General features: G+C 40.8%; 1 protein-coding gene across 4 annotated transcripts in view; it reads right to left on the bottom strand.

The window, feature by feature from the left end:
• RAPGEF5 (Rap guanine nucleotide exchange factor 5) overlaps positions 1-18,948 on the bottom strand; it is a 216,196-nt gene that overhangs the window by 88,694 nt on the left and 108,554 nt on the right. For 2 of the 4 annotated variants that reach the window (XM_075922222.1, XM_075922223.1), the window contains exon 1: positions 8,051-9,314. The exons of the other annotated variants lie outside the window; for them this stretch is intronic. The gene's annotated coding sequence lies outside the window, so the exon portion shown is untranslated. Of the gene's footprint in view, positions 1-8,050; positions 9,315-18,948 lie in introns of those variants that run through there. 4 annotated transcript variants of the gene reach the window in all.

Below are 18,948 nucleotides of genomic sequence, written 5' to 3'. Positions count from 1 at the left end.
AGACCTGACTCCACCGTCCCAAATTTCAAGGAAAAGCAAACACGTGTAGATAAGGAATCACCCGAAACATTGCTGCTTCACACAATATTTAATACAACCACACACACAACATACAAATGGAGAAGGGAGTGGCCAAACGAGAACAAAAATCTGCATCTTTTCATTCTTTTTTAGGTTACCTACTATATTCTAACATTTGTAACACTACTCTTCTTTTGGATTATATGGTAATAGCTTATTTCCATCATAACCAATTGGTAAATCTACCTCAGAACTCTCATTAATTCCCCAGAACAAAGAAATGCTGTTGGCTTATGAAGTAAATTTGTTTTGATGTCTGACTATTCTTAAAAACAACTGAACAAACCACAGAACAATTAAACATTTCAGATTGTGCAACTACAAGTGATCCCATCAAAATGAACTCCTAGACAATATTAACAGCTCCACTGCAATGTAATGCTCAGACATATCTGGAAGTCTACATTCTGCAGAGCAAAATGTGACTATTGTGAATATCAGCATTCATCAAATGGTGGTGAATCAAACAAGTTAAACTCTTATCTAAAAATATTATCAAAATATTATACCTCAAGGAGGATTTTGTAAGTCAAATAAAATAATGTACGCACTTTGCATTTACTTTAACAATTGCTGATGTTATCATCCTCTTAGTCACCTTGTCACAAAAAGAGCACATTAATAGCAAGCCTGCCATTAAAGAAGAGTCAAAAGAATAATGCCGGCAAAATAGAGCAGACACACAATGTGTACTAGGGAAAATCCCTCCCTCAATGGACAAACATCAAAGCATATTGGCTCCTTACCAATACTGGCTAATAAGTATTGATGGATCTAACTTCCATGAATTTATCCAATTCTTTTTTGAACCCTGTTAAAGTCCTGGTCTTCACAACATCCCCTAGCAAGGAGTTCCACAGGCTGACTGTGTTCTGTGTGAAAAAAAAATCTTCCTTTTGTTTCAAACCTGCTACCTCTTAATTTCATTTGGTGACCCCTAGTTCTTGTGTTATAGGAACAAGTAAATAACTTTTCCTTGTTCACTTTCTCCATACCTATCATACCTTTAATCTCCTCTTTTCTAAACTGAAAAGTCCTACTCTTTTTAATTTCACTTCATATGGCACCTGTTCCAAACCCCTAATCATTTTTGTTGCCCTTTTCTGAACCTTTTCCAGTATCAATATATCTTTTTCGAGATGAGGCAACTACAACTATAAACAGTAATCAAGATGTGGGCGTACCATGGATTTATACACAGTAAGATATTTTCTGCCTTATTCTTTATCCCCTTTTTAACTATTCCTAACAATGTTTGCTTTTTTGAATGTTACATTGAGTTGATGTTTTCAGAGTCCAGCAAGTGTTTGCACATATAACTTAGAGTACAACTAGCTGGACTGCAACTAGAGACTATTGTATACACTTATGCTTATTATTTTAAGTGTACTACACTAAGGTCAAAAGGCTCTAAGGAAGTTTAAGGCTCCATTGTGCTAAGCACTAAACTTCCTCAACATCACACAGAAGACGAGTGGCAGGCAACACTGTGAACGCAACCAGATCTCCTGAGTCCCAGTCTTGGTCTTGCCTCATGTGCTAGCTAGGCAATGCTGCCTCTCACATCTTAAGCACTTTACTGGTCTGGGGCCTAAATGAGAGGGAACATAAGAGTAATTAACTCCATACAACTCTTTGTTGGGTGATGAATAATAGCTATTTATGAAAACTGAAGAATAGGCATTTTCTTCCTTCTCCCCTTCCCATATACATATACTTAATTGTTATTAGCAGATGCAGCCAGATAACGTGAAAGTGTGCTACCAACTTGGGAAGGACAACCTAGGGGACTCTCACTTCTGAACCAGACTAATGGTAAAAGAACTGATTTGGGCATTGTGGAGAGAACAGATGCTAGGGCAGAGTTCATGCTGTTCTCCATCAGCGCCTACTGTCTGGCTGTGCACCACTATTACCACTAAACTTCTGAAATAAGGTGGTGTTGAAAGACTTGAGCACATGAAGTTGTTACATGGAAATAAGTTTGAGATGCAGACAGACAGATTTGTATTGCAAATTAAAAGGATGGATTCCAATCACTTCTTCCTACAGTGACTCCCTCTTAAATTACCATGATGGTCATTACAGTTGATCAGAAATTATCTAATGTAAATAGTTTCTCTCTCTTAAAATACCAGTTGATCTAAATCAAAACATTGCAGGATCATTTTGATTTGCCATCTTGATGGAAATCATGCTTTCTTGGCAACTTGCCTGGGGTTGCAAAAGTGGGGACAGACTTTTTTTTTTTTTTAAACAAAAAAATCCCATCTCAGTTTTTCCAAAGACCGCATTTTTTTTTCTTTTTCTGTTCCATGGGAAATTTCACTTTTCTTTCAGTTCCAAATCAGAATGAAAACAAATTTTGGACATTCAAAATTTCAAATAGGGCAAAAATTCCAGTTTCCTTCCACCCAGCCCCAACTAATTTGATTGATTTCAATGAATACTTTATCAGACCTTAGTGATTGTGAAGAGAGTAAGGGAAATACAATATACTCTAATATCTGGATATCCAAGTATAAGAGGAAGAAAAGAAAATATTCCATAGTAAAACCAGGGATCTAAGATACCCCTTTATTCCAGACAGTCCTAGTTTCAGAGAGATTTTATGCTATTTAAATAGTCTCATTTGGGGGGGGAGGGAAATCACCTGAAGAGGCTTCACTGGATATAAAATAGACTCACTTCAGGAGCAATCTCAAAACAGAAGCTAGAACAGTGAAATTACAGAATTTATCTGGGTATCTAGGGAACCAGAGAAACAGCTATTTCATATTCCATTTGGAAGCAGACAGCTTCTACCATAGCCCATCATTAGCTTTCACACATGAATAGAAACCATTTAGAAGATGACACACTCATGTTTAACTTGTCTAGTCTTTCAATGTAGGGTAAAATTCGTGTTAGTGAGTGGATGCTATACATGGAATTGGGACACATTTCCATTGCAGATGAGGTCTGAAACTCAACACACGCACACTCACATATCCATACCCTTTACACATCACTTCATAATTTGGTCAACTGAAACCAAACATGTTGAATATGATTTTGGCCAGACATGCTATATATAAAAACTTTTATCCATATGCTTGTACGGTGCCCATAATCATAGTGCAGGACACTTTGCAACAACTAAAATAAACCCACAAAAGATTCTGTCTCTCTCTCTCTCTCTTCATCCTCTCCTCAAAAGGAAGGTTTAGGTTATGACACGGGAGAGTTTTAGACCTGATTTCCACAACTGTGGTACAACAGCAGAGAAAGTCCCTCTCCTATGGTGAGAAAGAAGGGCCTGCAGTTAGTCTGCTTACCTGCTGGGTTAGCCCCCAGATGACCTAATGATCACAGCTGGGCCCCAACGGAGCCATCTGATTGGCTGAGGGGATCAGCAGACTTGCTGTTAAGACCAGTAGCAGGGTGCTGGCTGCTCAAAACATTTGCCCATGGCTGTTTCTTTTTCCTACTTGTTCCCAGCCCTGTTCCTGCCTTGCCTCTTTCCAGGTAGCTCAAGCTCAGATTCCTGAATTTTACTCTGACATCTGTTCGCTGACTCTGGCTCTGACCCTGGGCTCCTATTCCTGGCTATTGACTCCTGCTCCAACCACTAGGCATGATTGCCCATGTCCGGGTCCCTAACTTCTTCCTCAGGGTTGACAGTTCCATTGTTCCAATGAAAAAATGAAAAAATATATACACATACAGGCAGACAGACTGATACAAACTTTATATTTCAGCACAGATCTCCAAAATTAGAATTTGCCCATTAGTTTTATGTGCTGTTCCTGACATTTATCACAATCTTGTGGGGAGTGGGGGGGGCGGTTGAGTGTCTGTTCTCAAGAGGGCCAGCAGCTGATGTTTCAAGATATAGCACTCAGCAAAAACCTATACCAGAATCAGACTTGAAAGTCACAAAAGGTTTAAGATAAATTTTAAAAAGGAAAATACTGCATAAATCTCTCGATCTCCAATATCAAGTAATGTATAACATATTGACACTTTTAATAGCCCCCCCAACATAATAGAATACTCTGAAGTATTGAAAACATTGTGTATGCTAGTGAAAAATGATGCTAATTTAATGTTTGAAATAAAATCACTTCATTCAAGTTGTAGTTATGCTACAGTGCAAACAGTAGCAGCCATCACCTGGGGTTTAAATAATTTATTGTGCGAGCTTTAGTGTATGTTTTTAACCATAAGCAGCAAGATAGTATTTTCAAATTTCTTTTAAGAATAGCATTAAGTTCCTCTCAGTGTAATTTCCTTGGTTACAGTGGCTAGTTTATATTCCCCCCTACATAGCCTGAAATGACTATCCTTTTACTGATGTTTTCTAATGGCTGTTTTCTTATTAATTAATTTTTGAATGTAAATCACTCAAATATAGATGAATCACTAATCATCCTCAGACTTGGTAGTGAATCCTGAGCCAACAACAGAGCAGAACATGCAATATGTATATCAAAAAGAATTGAAGAAAGGACTTGAAGGAAAACTAAAAATTATTCTCTTTACTCAATATCTGGGGACCTAATTCTACATTTCTTACTTAGGAATGCTTGTTGACTTCAGTGACTGATTTCTCACAATAATGGGAGCAAGATCAGGCTGCATGCAGAGTCCCCTCAACCCTCAAATATATTACAGAATATTTCATCTGAATACTGAAATGATTTAAATCAAACCTCCACCACAGCACACAAACACACTCATGACTCAGAAGTCCCCCCCCCCTTTTTTTTGCCAGTGACTACTACACCAGTCATACATAACACAAAACAATTTTAAAGGTAGAAGTTAAAGTTATATAAGAAAGAAAAACAGTGTTGAAAAATTATACCAAAAGAAAAAAATATAAGTTCAAAATTGTTCTTGCATGCCTAGGTGTGTAAATATATTTCCTAAATTTTTAATTAAATGTTCTTTTGAATAAATACATTTACAACAAAATAAAAACATTTTGTACACTATTATACAATAGGTTATATTCCCCTCCTGCTTTATGTTATAATTAAGAATTAATATATTTAAGAATTTCTCTTTTGTTCAAGCTAGAATTGTTTATACAGCAGTATTTAGTTCTAAATTAAACATGCACTGTAAAAAGTGATAGTATAAATGATGGGGGGGGTGTCTTCTTTTCTCCAGGCATTGCTTTCATTATATAGCACAGTTGTGTTAAACTTCAGAAAGGGGATAAGTTAGATTTAACAAGGACAATCTGAATCTTTATTCAAGATATGAAATAAAAAATGCACAGTTACCATGACAACTCTTAAAAATCACATGGTGTCTGCAATGAGATGCAATCCATCTTAAGTAAACACTGGTTTGTGTTTGTGTGTCCTGCACTCTACAGTATTTTTTTTGTGTGTGTTTTTTGTTGTTGTTGGGTTTGGGGTTTTTTTGAGGAATGCATAGCAGTAATCTAACATTTGCCAGATTTTGCTTAGTCTTCTATAACAAGCTGGTAAAAAAATAATCAAAAGTGTTATTTATTGTTTTGGATAGCTTATCAGAATATGGAGAATGCTAACAACTCTTCACCTAATATTTTATTAGGATTCGCGTGAATTCAGATTACTTAACTGATGAAACCTTATGGTATTTTGTTACCTCTCAAAATCACATTGTATCTTTGCCAACAGAAGACAATGCAAGATGGCACTGGAGAAAGTGCTCACAGAGATAGTCTGTTATTACTTATAGTTAGCATAGAATAGATCCTACTCCCTCACACCCTTTGGGGCACCTAATCTGCCCTACTTCTTGTGTATCCCAACTCTCAGCAGATGAACTTCTTCAAAGAAAATCTGTCATTCACATCCACAAATGTTTTAATCAGTCCTGTACTACACAGCCACATGCATCCCTTGTCTAATTTTCTGTCTTCGCTCACCACCCAATCAATAGTAAATCCTTCCCTATCCATTACGCCTTAGGGCAAGGTCAGTCTTTTTGTCTGTGTTTGTATAGTACCAGCACAGTGGTGTCCTATTTTACTAGTTCTCCTAGGTTCTACTGTAATGTATATTAATAATACTTCACCATAGATAGTGCCACTGACTTCTGATTACCGATCACTCCTCACCTGATCTTTTCCTCATAGAGCAGGGGTGGGCAATAATTTTAAGCAGGGTGGGCACTCCAAGATTTTGGCAAATGGTCAAGGGCTGCATTCTACCAATTGAGTTCGGGTCTGGAACAGAGGTTGGGTGCAGAAGGAAGCTTGGGGTAGGAGGACTGAGTGCAGGAGGGGGTGTAGAGTCTGAGAGTGAGTTTGGATGAAGGAGGGGGTTGTGATCTGGGGCATAGGCTTGGGGTGCAAAGTCCATGAGGGGGTGCAGGAGAGGATTCTGGCCTAAGGAAGGGTCTCAGAGGAAGGGGGGGTTGTGATCTGGGTTAATGGGGTGCAGAGGGTTTGGGTGATGACTGGGGCAGGGGAATGGGTTGCAAGGTCAGGGAGGGGGTACAGGTCCTAAAGAGAATTCTGGCCTGGGGGAGGGTATAGAATGGGTGCAGGGTCTATGACAGAGTTGTAGCATGGGGAAAAAAGGATACAGAGAATTTGGGTGGTGGTCTGGGACAAGTAGTTGGTGGGGGGGAGGGGGCAAAGGCAGGCTCTGGCTGGGAGACACTTACCTAGGCATTTCCCAGTCCACAGCCCTGCAGTAAACTGAAGGCTGCGCAAGCTGCTCATGTGGTTCTGCTCCAGCAGAATGGCGGGGAGGAAAAGAGGGAGGAGACTTCATTGGCTGCCCCTGCCACCAGCAAAATATCTCTGCTGCTAATGGTCAGAAGCTGGCCAATGGGAGCTGAGAGATTTTGCTGAGAGGCGGGACAGAGCACAAAGCCTCCCTCCTCACTCCTAGAACAGAGCAGCCACATTCAAATCAGCTGCCGCTGTACTGTGCTTAAGGGTCCCAACGAGGCAGCCGTGGGCTGGATCCAGTGGCTTGGCAGGCCGGATGTGGCCCGCTGGCAGCCTCTTGCCCACCCCTGTCATAGAGAAAGCTTTTCCCCTATAATATCAACTTCCTTTTGGCATCCTGGGAATTCACAGGAACAGGACTGTGCCCTCCAGCTTCACAAACTGCATGAACATTCTTGCACGCTTCTGCTCAGCTGCATAACTGGCTACTTCAGGAAGTGAACTTCCTTCACAAATCTATCATCTTCTGTTCCCATTGTCTTCCTCTTACTGCATCCCATCACCACAAAATGATACAGCAGTTTATCACTGGTGTGCAGATCTGTGATGAACCCCCAACAGAACTTTTATTTTGATCAACAACTTTAACCACTGCTCTTAACTATTTCCCTTCTAACTTCTACTCTATCTTCCCACAGCCTTATGATATATCTGTCATCTCTCCTACCCATACACATGACCGTAGCCTTGATCTCATCATCAACAGCCCTTTTTCGCCTCCTTTCCCTCCACCCCCCGTTATATTTGTAAGTAAGGCAGACTGGGTCACTGATTTTTTTTCAAGTTTGATAATTAAAACAAAAATGTGAAAAAAAATGAATCTGGGGTTGGCCCAAAATAGAATGTTTTCATTTTTCCTCAGCAATACCAAAACAATTTTTTTTCTTTTTTGTCATTTCAGTTTTGGGTGTTTACCATTCCAAAAATTAAATTTGTCTACATTTCTAAATGAAATGTCCTTTCAAAATGAAAAGCTGAAACATTTGGTTTAAAAACAAAATTTTTAGATTAAAAAAAAATCAGTCCTAACTATTTGCCATTAGTATTCAATCTATTTATTCAATCCAAATTAGCAAATAGTTTTGGTCAGCTCAAAACTGCATTTTTTGGCAAATAAACTAATTGTCTGAAAAAATTCACCCCGCTCTATTTATAATCTCATCCACACATGCATCTCTCTGACAACGTGCGTCTTCCTGGTTACATTTAAATATCTTTACAGTTTCATGCCTCAGAAAGTCACCCTACCTTGTCACTCTCTTAGGAACCTTGAGCTCAGTGACTTTCCAGATTAATTTTCTGTCTTTTGCTAACTCTTCTTTCCCATCCGATTGGTTATTGGCTATTTGATCTGTATTTTGACAAACAAGGAGAGACGCTCTCAGAGGGGTAGCCGTGTTAGTCTGTAACTTTAAAAACAAAGAGTAGTCCTGTGACACCTTAGGCCTGGTTTACACTAGGACCTTAGTCTGAAATTAGCCCCCCAAGGTCAAATTGGTAAGCGATCCATCCTCACTACCAAGCCCATTATTCCGGAATAAGGGGCCGTGGAATTCAAACTCTGTAATCCTGCTTTTCATGAAGAATAATGGTATTCTCAAACTTGTAAGTCTGAAATAACATTAGTGTGTATGCTCCAGTGCTGCTAATTCAAACTAATTGGCCTCCAGGAGGCCTCTTGCAACTCCTCAGAGCGCTCTCTGAGACTCTGAGCCCTAGGTAGCGCGTCCACAGTAACGGAGCCTGCCTTGGACTACATTTGATTCTTCCCCATAGTGAGGACACGGAACTTCGAATTTGTAAAATCGGGTAGCCAGAAGTCAAATTTCGTAAATTTGAAATAATCTCCTAATGTAGACATGGCCTTAGAGACTAACCAAAATATATAGAATCAAGAACTTTCATGGGCAAAACCCACTTCATCAGATGAACTGAAGTGAAAAAAAAAATAGAAACATATATAACAGCAGAAGAAGTGTGTCAAGAAGAGACAAACTCCAGAATTCTTCAATCTTCCAGAGAACTGCTAAATAATGGCATGATAAAGAGAGATGTGTGAACAAATGGTCGTCTTAATTCCATTAAAGGGGCCACACAGTGTCTAAGTGCTTAAGAGAGACAACTAATGACTCTTTCTTCACTTTGTTCATACTTCAAGAAGCTAGTGCCAGAGTTAAACATATGGCAAAGAACAACGAGAAGTCCTGTGGCACCATAGAGTTGGCCACATTTATTATTAGGTCAAGAGCAAATAAAAAAATTGGTTAGTCTCTAAGGTGCCACAGGACTGCTAGTTGTTTTTAAAATTACAACTAACATGGCTACCCCTCTGAGACTATAGCTACATCTAGACTGCATTGCTTTTCCGAGTTCCCGGAAAAGTAATGCTGCGTCTAAGAAACACGTCCGCTTTTTTGAAAAAGCAGACACGCTCTTTCGCCATCCCTTTAAACCTCGTTTTATGAGGAAGAAGACACGTGTCAAAAGAGCATGTTTTTCCAAAATGTGGCACCGTGCAGACATGCCAAATTTCAGAAAAACCTCTTTTGACAGAAAAGCGGAAAAAGATATGCAATTTGTGTATCTTGTTCCAACTTACCTTTGTAGTCTAGACATAGCCTATATGTCAAAGAGTTCGCACATCACAGTGCTTGACATAGCCAAAGAAATACAGTACTACCTCAGAGTTATGAACTGCCCAATCAGCCACTCAACTCATTTGAGATCAGGCAGCAAGGATTAAAAATGGGTGAAAGTACCTTCAAATTCTCACAGGTACTGTCCTATCACAACCTGGGTCCCTGCCAGCTCTTTAAATAACTCCCTGATGGTTTTTGACGCATCTCACAGCTCTTGCTGGAGCTGCGCACCTGCTTACTTTCACCTCTGATTTAAGAAAAAACCTGCAACATATGTAAATGCCTAAAAAAAGGGAAAGCAACATTTTTCTTCCTCTTAATAAAGTTTAAAAGCTGTATTAAGTCAAAGTTTCATTGTCAACTTTTGAGAGAACAACCATAGCATTTTGCTCAGAGTTAGGAGCCTTTCAGAATTACGAACAACCTCCATTCCCAAGGTGTTCTAACTCAGGGGTCCTACTGTAGTAATTACAATGAGTTATTTCAAATCCCGTATTGCAAACAACACTAGGTAAGAAAAAAATATATGGTGGCTTTAGAGAGAGGTGTAGCAGAATCCATTTTTTCCCTAATTGTATCAATTAATACCTGTTTTTATTTAGAATGATTTGTTTACATTTATCCATATTTATTTAAACAGCTGCTGAAAATTAAGGGGAGGTAGGACTAACATTGCTGACCACAAGGCTGAAGGGGACTCCGTGAATAGCCAATGACCCCAAAGACATCTGTGTACAAGATGCAGAGGTGGCTGAACTCTTGGCCCACTGAAGCACCAACCTCTGGCAAGGGCTGCAAGGAGAAGGAATACCCCCGAGCCATGGAGTGCTACTGAACAACTCCCATACCCAGAGACAACTCCCATACTTACTCTCTAACCAGCAAGTAAGTGACTGGGACAGAGCTATAGAGGCCTCCCTATGCTGGTGCAAGGCCCATAGCACTCACTCGCTGCAAGCACATTGTAGGGGGTGCTCTGTGACTGCTGGGCCTATTTCCGCTCCTGCCTAGTGTCACGCATCCCGGCAGAGTTCCACAGGATGGCATCCACTGGCTCCCTGGACAGCTTTGAGTAGCAGCGGGCGCTGTCTGAGGTTCTCTGCTCAGTGTCCCCCTACAGTTGCCTCATTTTAAACCTATAGTCCACACAGTAGTACAAGGTGGCAGGTGGGAGTCAGTCTGCGAGTTCACTATATGTTGACATCCCTAGTTCACTGTCTCATATAGTGGCACTTAGACCACTTTCAGAGAGAAAGAATGTGATTGTTCTACACAGCCTTAGCTGAGAGCCAGCTGGCTTTTAGCTCATGCTGTAGAGGCTCATGCAGTAAAATCTGGAGATCCCAGGTTTGGTTGCACCTGTCAGCATTACACATGCTCCTAATTATAGACCAAAAAAAAGGTAAGACTTGCACCAGTTACCTGTCTGAAACTGGGTCAAGCTCCACTGGCATAAACTGTGCCCCCTTAACTATACTTGACCTTATACAGATGCAGTTACTTCAGAGGCTGCCCGTTTATTGATGGAAATGGGCATATTTTTAGTGTAGATGAAGCCTTAGACTCTATAGTCAAGTACTGACCTGTAACTTACACTTGTCATCTCTCAATTTGTCCAACTGAAACTATGCAAGTCAGACCACTTTGGCAGTATACATACATCTGCACTGCAAAACAAGTTTTAATTGATGGGTTTTAAGTAATCTCCATATTCACAACATTCTTTAGAAACCTATCTTTGTAGTAACCTCTCCCTTTTCTTATCTGAGTCTTAACTGGCACAAATGATATTTTCAGGACAGTTATCTAAATACTGCCACCAGCACCACAACTTTCAGGATATTTGAAGACAGCTCCGCTCCCTCTACCACCTCCAAGAAATGACTTCAACTCTCCCTCCAAGGAAAATACTATTTTAAATGTTAACCATTTTGACAGTCAAGAGATTAAAAGGAGCAATGACAGTCAATAGAAAATTGTGGGTTTTTTAAAGGGGTTTTGGTGAGCTCAAAGCAGTTTCTGTGAACTCCAAATACTCAACAGAATGACCACAAAAGCAATTGATATTTTTAAACTTCAGAATTTGTTTGTTTGTTTTCCTGATCAGGACACTTTGGTATACTTTCACCTAGTTCTCTTGCTAAATAATTCTCTAACCCCATGTTATTATTCCTATGCGATTAAACCCATTTGGTGGAAAAGATTTAAGCACTTAAAAGAGATGAACCAATATAAGTCCAGATGCTAACTCTAACTAGAATCAAAAGGTCTTTTTTTAAATTTATTATGTATGTCAGGGAATTAGGCGCTTACATGACTTTTGGCAACCATTTTGCATGATGAAGTAATTTTTTGCAGCCTTCATTTTTATAAAAGCCTTAGCCCGTTTAGCATTTTTTCCTATGCACTTAAAAATATAATACCAATGATGTAAATCAGATCTATTGTCTAAGGCAAAGAAAAGCATTTTTTTTTTTTTTTTTTTTGTGGCAAGCACTTAACGTGTACATAGAAAAATCGGGAGAGGGAGTAGTACGGCAAAAAAAAATAAAAAAAACCCAACCTTGAACAAATTACTTGTTATAAAAACAAAGATAACATATGCAATTTTGTATTATCTTCTGTGCTGCAGAGGAAAAATTACCAAAATGATAAATCCCCACTATGTGCAGTATTATTAGATCTTAATTAAGGTTTATTCATAGGTACAGTGAACTCTCTACCAGTCTGTACAGATCCCCTTCCATCTGCTAGAAAACACTGAATAATACTGGAATCCAGAAACTCTCAGCTTTAATTAATATGAATTATATAAAATGAGTAAAGGTGATAATAACTGTTCACATTACAATGGCAAAGTGCCCTTGGGAGTATGTTCATAGTTCATTTGGATTGCAGTATTTTAATTTGTTCTTATTGTAGGCAGATCATATACTCAAACCCATGTGCTCAAACTTAGTGGATGAGGACATGATTTTCACTCTAATTCACTAAAACCCTCTTCGGCCATTCCTTATGTACTACTTAGGTACTTATATAGCCCCCATTGCCTCTATCTGAATTCCTCAAGCATTTTAGGATTTAGACTCAGATATCCCATGTGGCAAAGAAACATGTTACTACTCCAATTTACAGATGGGGATTTAGACACAGAGCTTTATGGCAGCATGTAGAGTACAGATACTGCACATAGAGTTGCCAGGTGTCCGGTATTGACCCGGACTATCCGGTATTTTTGCCTCCTGGCCAGTAAAAAAAATTCAGAAAATACCAGACACCTAAAATGTCCAGTATTTTCTGATTTTTTTCCCTGCCAGGAGGTGAAAATACCGGACACCTGACAATCCTAAAACACACTCAGAAACTGGACTCAGCCCCCAGACTCCCCCCTGGATACCATGCCAGGTCCTCCCACCCTCCTCCCCATTTACCTGGTTCCAGTCTTGTGGCTGGAGCAGAAAAACAAGATGGCTGCTGGAAAAAAGTCTCTTCTTAAAGGGCCCATGTTTGTTTTTTTGTGGTTTTTTTGCTTGATAACTGCCTGTCAGGTCCCCCCCCCCTTTTTTTCCCCTTCTCTCAACAACTTTGGTCCTCCCCCCCCCCCCTTTTTTTTTTTTTACTCAACAGAATTTTTTCCCGGTGGCTTTTTTTTGGGGGGAGGGGGGGGGAGATCCAGTATTTTTGGTTAAACCATCTGGCAACCCTAACTGCACATCCACCTAACACAGGTAGAAATAGCAGTGTAGATGGTAAGTCGTAGCTTAGGCAAGTATATGGTCCTACACACCTGAATCCTAGGGCAGGGGTAGCCAACCTAAACCTGAGAAGGAGACAGAATTTACAAATGCACATTGCCAAAGAGCAACAGTTACATGTCACCAGCAATGATCATCTCCCCACCACCACTCTCAGTACATCCCGCTCACTGGCAGCCCCACCGATCAGCTCCTCCTTCTCCTCTTCCTCCTGCCCACTGTGATCAGCTCTTTTTCAGTGGGACACACTAAAGAGGGGAAGCATGGGTATGACAGGCTCAGTGGAGAGGGTAGGAAGTGGCAGGATCTTTGGGGGAAAAGGGCCTAGAGCAGAGCTGAGGGTTGAACAGTGAGCACCTTCCGGTCCAGTGGAAAGTTGGCAACTGTAGCTCCAGCCCTGGATTTGATACCTATGCAAGGAGCCACATATTAACTTCTAAAGAACCACATGTGGCTCTGGAGCCACAGGTTGGCCACCCCTACCTTAGGGAATACACTCTACATGATTCTGAACTCCCAAGCAGTGCTGACCATCTGTATGCCATTTTTAGCAGAGCTCTAACCCATTGCCTGAACCGTAACCCTCTGCCTCCCTGCTTCCAGAGCCTTTCAAACCCAGTAAATATGGACACAGTCTGCTTCTCAGTGTGGCATGTAACTACTCTACCCTACCCTATGCCATCGCAAGCATAAGCAAGGCCTAAATGACTGGCCCAAAGTCACTACAGAAGTTTGTGTCAAAAAGAGAACGAGAGCTGAGTCCTAGACTAGTGCCTTAGCCACAATACCATCCCTTTCTCTTGCATGAGCAATAGCAGCACCCAGCCTCAAAGGGTTACAAAAGCTAACGAGGTCACCTAAGTGAACATATAGTATGCAACTCTAACTATCTCTGTGAATGCCTGTGTGTGTTGGACAATGACTTAGCAGAAACGTTAGCTTTGTGACATTTCAGGAAGGGGATAAAGATGCATTAAAGTTTACATAGAAATCCAGCATGAAGTCTGAGACTCACATTTCTGTTCAGAAACAGCGTTCTTTCTAAAGCTATGTCTACACTGCAGAGTTTTTCTGAGAAATCGGAGGTATCCCAGAAAAACTCTGCTGTGTCCAAGGAACAAAATTTTTTTCCGAAGAGCAGACATGTTTTTTCAGCATCCCTGTAAACCTCATTTTACAAGGAAGAAGGGATGTTCTGAAAAAGGTTTTTTCCCCCAACATTTGGCCCAGTGTAGATGGGCCAAATGTCCAAAAAGCCTCTTCTGAAAAAAGAAGCGGAAAAAGCTATGCAAATTTTTCCAGAAGAACTGTGTAGTCTAGACACTACTTTAACTGTGCGCTTGAGTAGCCACCGCCAAGGAGAGATTCAAATGCCATCCAGCTAATTAGCAGTGCGCCCACAGCTGGCAACAACTGGCAGCATGTGTTTCTAGTGGGGGTGCTTATTCACACATGCCTTGGTACACACAACAAAATTTACTCTTCATGTGGATTGGAAAAAATGAGGGAATATTGCTCAGAAAGGCTGAAAAAATTTCCTGAAATAATTCAGAAACATCTGAACACAAAGCTAATGCACTTTCTGGCAAGAGGGAACTGATGAGTGCTGTCACTGAGTGGGAGGTGTGCAATACTTTTTATAAAGTATTATTCTTTTACTACCACCCTGAGACTACATGCAAATCACTGGTTATTTCTACTCTATGAAATAAGAGCCCATAAATACTCCTTGACTGTGATCAGTCTTGCTTTGGGCAATATAGAAGTGTTTTCCCAAGCTCACAGTTATCTGATAAATCAATATGTACAGTAAATGATATGTACATAAATCAGTACAAACACAATTCAGGGCTGTTTTTTCTTAAAATGTTTCTGTCTCTGGTGTATTTAGTACAGTAGGATCTGTGAGCAAGCCCCAAGCTCCCGACCGAGCGGGGGAGGTGTCTGCCATATCCTTAATGAAATCTTGAGAATGCCCCCATATCCCTCCCACTGCTCCCATGAAGCCTCAGATCAAAAACACCATTATCCTGAATGAGTAGGATTAGCTGGTCTCCCTATGGAGTATGTTAATGTCACTGTTCAAATGGTGAGATGAATTGCTGTTAAGCTACTTGAGGCATTCCTCCCACCTCTACCCCTCCCCCTGGAGCTGAACATGCTGCATTCACAACACTGTAGGCCTGCACTGTGTCAGTCAATGAGAGTCCTGGACATAGAACAAAGTAGACTATATCTGCTGTGAAGGAAGATGGATTTACAGTGATGGTGATTTTTTTCCTCACAAAAAGCAATCCATCAAGTCTAGGAAATCCAGAGAAATCTATGTAGATATACCAATATAGCATGGTGACTTGTCACCTATAAATCCCATATTAATACTGAGGGTACGTCTAGACTACATGCCTCTGTCGCCAGAGGCATGTAGATTAGGCTACCAGACATAGGAAAATGAAGCGGCGATTTAAATAATCGCTGCTTCATTTAAATTTACATGGCTGCCACGCTGAGCCGACAAACAGCTGATCAGCTGTTTGTCGGCTCAGCACAATAGTCTGGACGCGCGGGTGTCAACATCAAAGGCATTTGTCGACCACCCAGGTATGCCTCCTGGGATGAGGCATACCTGGGTGGTCGACAAATGCCTTTGATGTCGACACCCGCGCGTCCAGACTATCGCGCTCAGCCAACAAACAGCTGATCAGCTGTTTGTCGGCTCAGCGCGGCAGCCATGTAAATTTAAATGAAGCGGCGATTATTTAAATCGCCGCTTCATTTTCCTATGTCTGGTAGCCTAATCTACATGCCTCTGGCGACAGAGGCATGTAGTCTAGACGTACCCTGACAGACTGTTTAGACAGGATCAGTCAATTGCACTACGAAGATTCAAAGTGTTATGACTTCAGAGACAAAACCAAAACCTCCAGCCAATTTCCATCCACGATTGAACGTGATGTTTCAGATAAAAGGTAACCTAGATTTGATTTTGCAAAATCAAAACCCAACCAACAAGGATTTGCACTTGCAGATTCAAATCATGGTCTCTTTTTGATCCCAGCTCTGATCATTTCCTTTCCCCCCCAAAGCTAGCTAGTTCAGCATAATTATCTACTTAATGTAAGCTAAAATTATACAATTCTGTATTGCAAAAATTAAACTTTATGCGTGGCATGTGTGTGTGTTTGTTTCACTGCTTTATGTTGTGATCGTGGGTTGTGTGTTGTCAGGAGTAGCCTGAGGACGGCTGCGGCAGCTGGCGCCCCAGGCAGGCGGCACAATTGGCACACCCGCCTGTATGGCCGGGATGTCATCACGGGGCGCCCCGTGATGTCATCATTGGGCACCCGGAGCAGCGGCGCTCTAGGCAACTGCCTAGTTCGCCTAGGCTCACGGGCCGCCCCTGTGTGTTGTTAATACTAGGGATGTTAAAGACTAGTGGACTATCCGATAAGCTAATGTTTATCGGCTAGTCAGTCAACTAGTCAATTTCCCCCCCCCGTTGCTGCCTCTATCAGATAGATAGAGTCCCCAGCTGATCCGGGGTTCTGCTGAAATGCCGTGCTGAAAATGTATAGGTTACAAGTCACTGGTTAGCCTTAAAATTGTAATATATGGTCTTACTTTCTTACTTACTAACTGCAGAGAGAGAAAGAAAGACACACACTGTCAGGACTCCTGGGCTCAGCTCTGGAAATGGAGTGGGGTCTAGTGGGTTACAACAGGGGGCAGATATATTTGGGCTCTATATTAAGATAAGAATGGTCATATTGGGACAAACAAATGGTCCATTTAGCTCAGTATCCTATTTTTCAACAGTGGCCAATGATGGGTACTTCAGAAGGCATGAACGAGGTGGGGGGGGGGGGGGGGGAAAGAGTGCATTCATCAAATGATCCATCCAGTCGCCCACTCCCAGGTTCTGACAAACAGAAGCTAGGGACACTATTCCTGCCCATTCTGGCTAGTAGCCATTGATGGGCCTATTCTTCTTGAACTTATTTTGTTCTTATTGGAACCCTGTTACAGTCTGGGCCTTTCCGCCATCTCCTGGCAAAGAGTTCCACAGGCTGACTGAAGAAATAATTTGTTTTAAATCTGCTGTCTATAAATTTAATTCTTGTGTTGTGTTAGTGAAGGAATAAACAGCATTTTCTTATTCTATTTTTCCACACCACTCATGATTTTCTAGACCTCTAACATAATCCCGATCCTTTAGACATTTCTTTCCCAAGCTGAAAAATTCCAGTCTTGTTAATCTCACCTCATATGGAAGCTATTCCTTACCCCTAATCATTTCTGTTGTCCTTTTTATACCTTTTCAAAATCCAATATCTTTTTTTAAACTTAAAAAAATGAAACAACTACCCTCTGAATCTTTTTTTTAGATGGATTGATCAAATCTGCATACAGTATTCAAGATGTGGGCATATCATGACTTTATATAGAGGAAATATGATATTTTCTCTCTTATCTATTCCTTTCGTAATGATTCCCAAAACTCTGTCAGTTTTTAGACTGTCACTGTACCTTGAGCAGACTTTTCAGGGAAGTATCCACAACGATTCCAAGATCTCTTTCTTGAGTGATGACAGACCGGTCATCTGGAGAAGTGGGCTGTGCCCAGGAAAGCTCATGATACCATCTGTACGTTTGTTAATTTATAAAGTGCTACCAAACCAGTTTTTGTGTTTTAAGTTTATCCTGTACAGATTAACTCGGCTTCCCCCTGAAGCATTTAAAAGTCTGACATAGGGTTGCCAGATGGTTTCAACAAAAATACCGGACACACTTGACATTACATCATAATCTACGTTACATCTTAGTTAGAAAATACCGGACATTTATATTTTCTCATTTATATTTTCTCAATTTGTTTCCCAAACAGAAAGCTCAAATACTGGACTGTTTGGTTCAAAACCGGACACCTGGCAACCTTAGTTTGACAGTACTGGTCCAAATTCAAATCCCAGCAGCACAATACTCCCTGCTACTCTTCTCACCCCTTTCCCCAACTTTTAAGCACCTGTCAATGTGACTAGCCTTTCATTATTCTTAATCAGCTGCCTCCCTCTTTTAATAACAAACTCCCTGCCCCAAAGGCAAAGCTGCAAGCAGCTCACACTCTACTGCAGTTAAGAACTGCCTTTGGAGTCAGGGCATGCAGCTTTAAGCAAACCTCAAGAATGAAATCCAGGGATTCAAACTCGGGAGGGGGGCTACTGTTGCCCTAGGCCCCCAATAAATGGCGCCCTTGCTGTGCAAGTCCTCAGGTGATAGGTAAGCCCCTAAATAGTTCATTCCAGCCCTTAAGGTTTTGAAAATCCTTTTAAGGTTTGATGTTCAGCAGTCTGCTGAAAAAGCAATAGATGCCTTTAACCTTGCTATTCATGATCTTCCCAACTGAGGTCGTTCAACAATTTTATAAGTAACCAAATGAAGCCTTAGTGGGTTTTTCCATCTAGTGATCTCTATTCTTCTCACAATTCAGAGTATTCCATATTTCTAAGTGAGCACATCAGTGAGAGACAAAAAGGTTGGAACCCCCACTCATGCTGTTTTTTGAAAATTAATTCCATAATGGACACCAGGTCAGTGCTAATTTTAAACCCTGTTTCATGTTTTCACATGCAACATCCAATTAAACTTTTTAGAGCCTATTTAAAAATGGAATTCATGGGTCTGCACTTGAGACCTCGTTTTCATGTGCTGTGAATTAGAAAACAGAGGGTACTATATAGAATATTTGAAATAT

The sequence above is a fragment of the Pelodiscus sinensis genome, chromosome 2 (genome assembly GCF_049634645.1).
Source record: "Pelodiscus sinensis isolate JC-2024 chromosome 2, ASM4963464v1, whole genome shotgun sequence".
Taxonomy (NCBI): domain Eukaryota; kingdom Metazoa; phylum Chordata; order Testudines; family Trionychidae; genus Pelodiscus; species Pelodiscus sinensis.
Note: the sequence above shows the minus strand (reverse complement) of the source record. Positions and strands in the feature narration are given on the sequence as shown.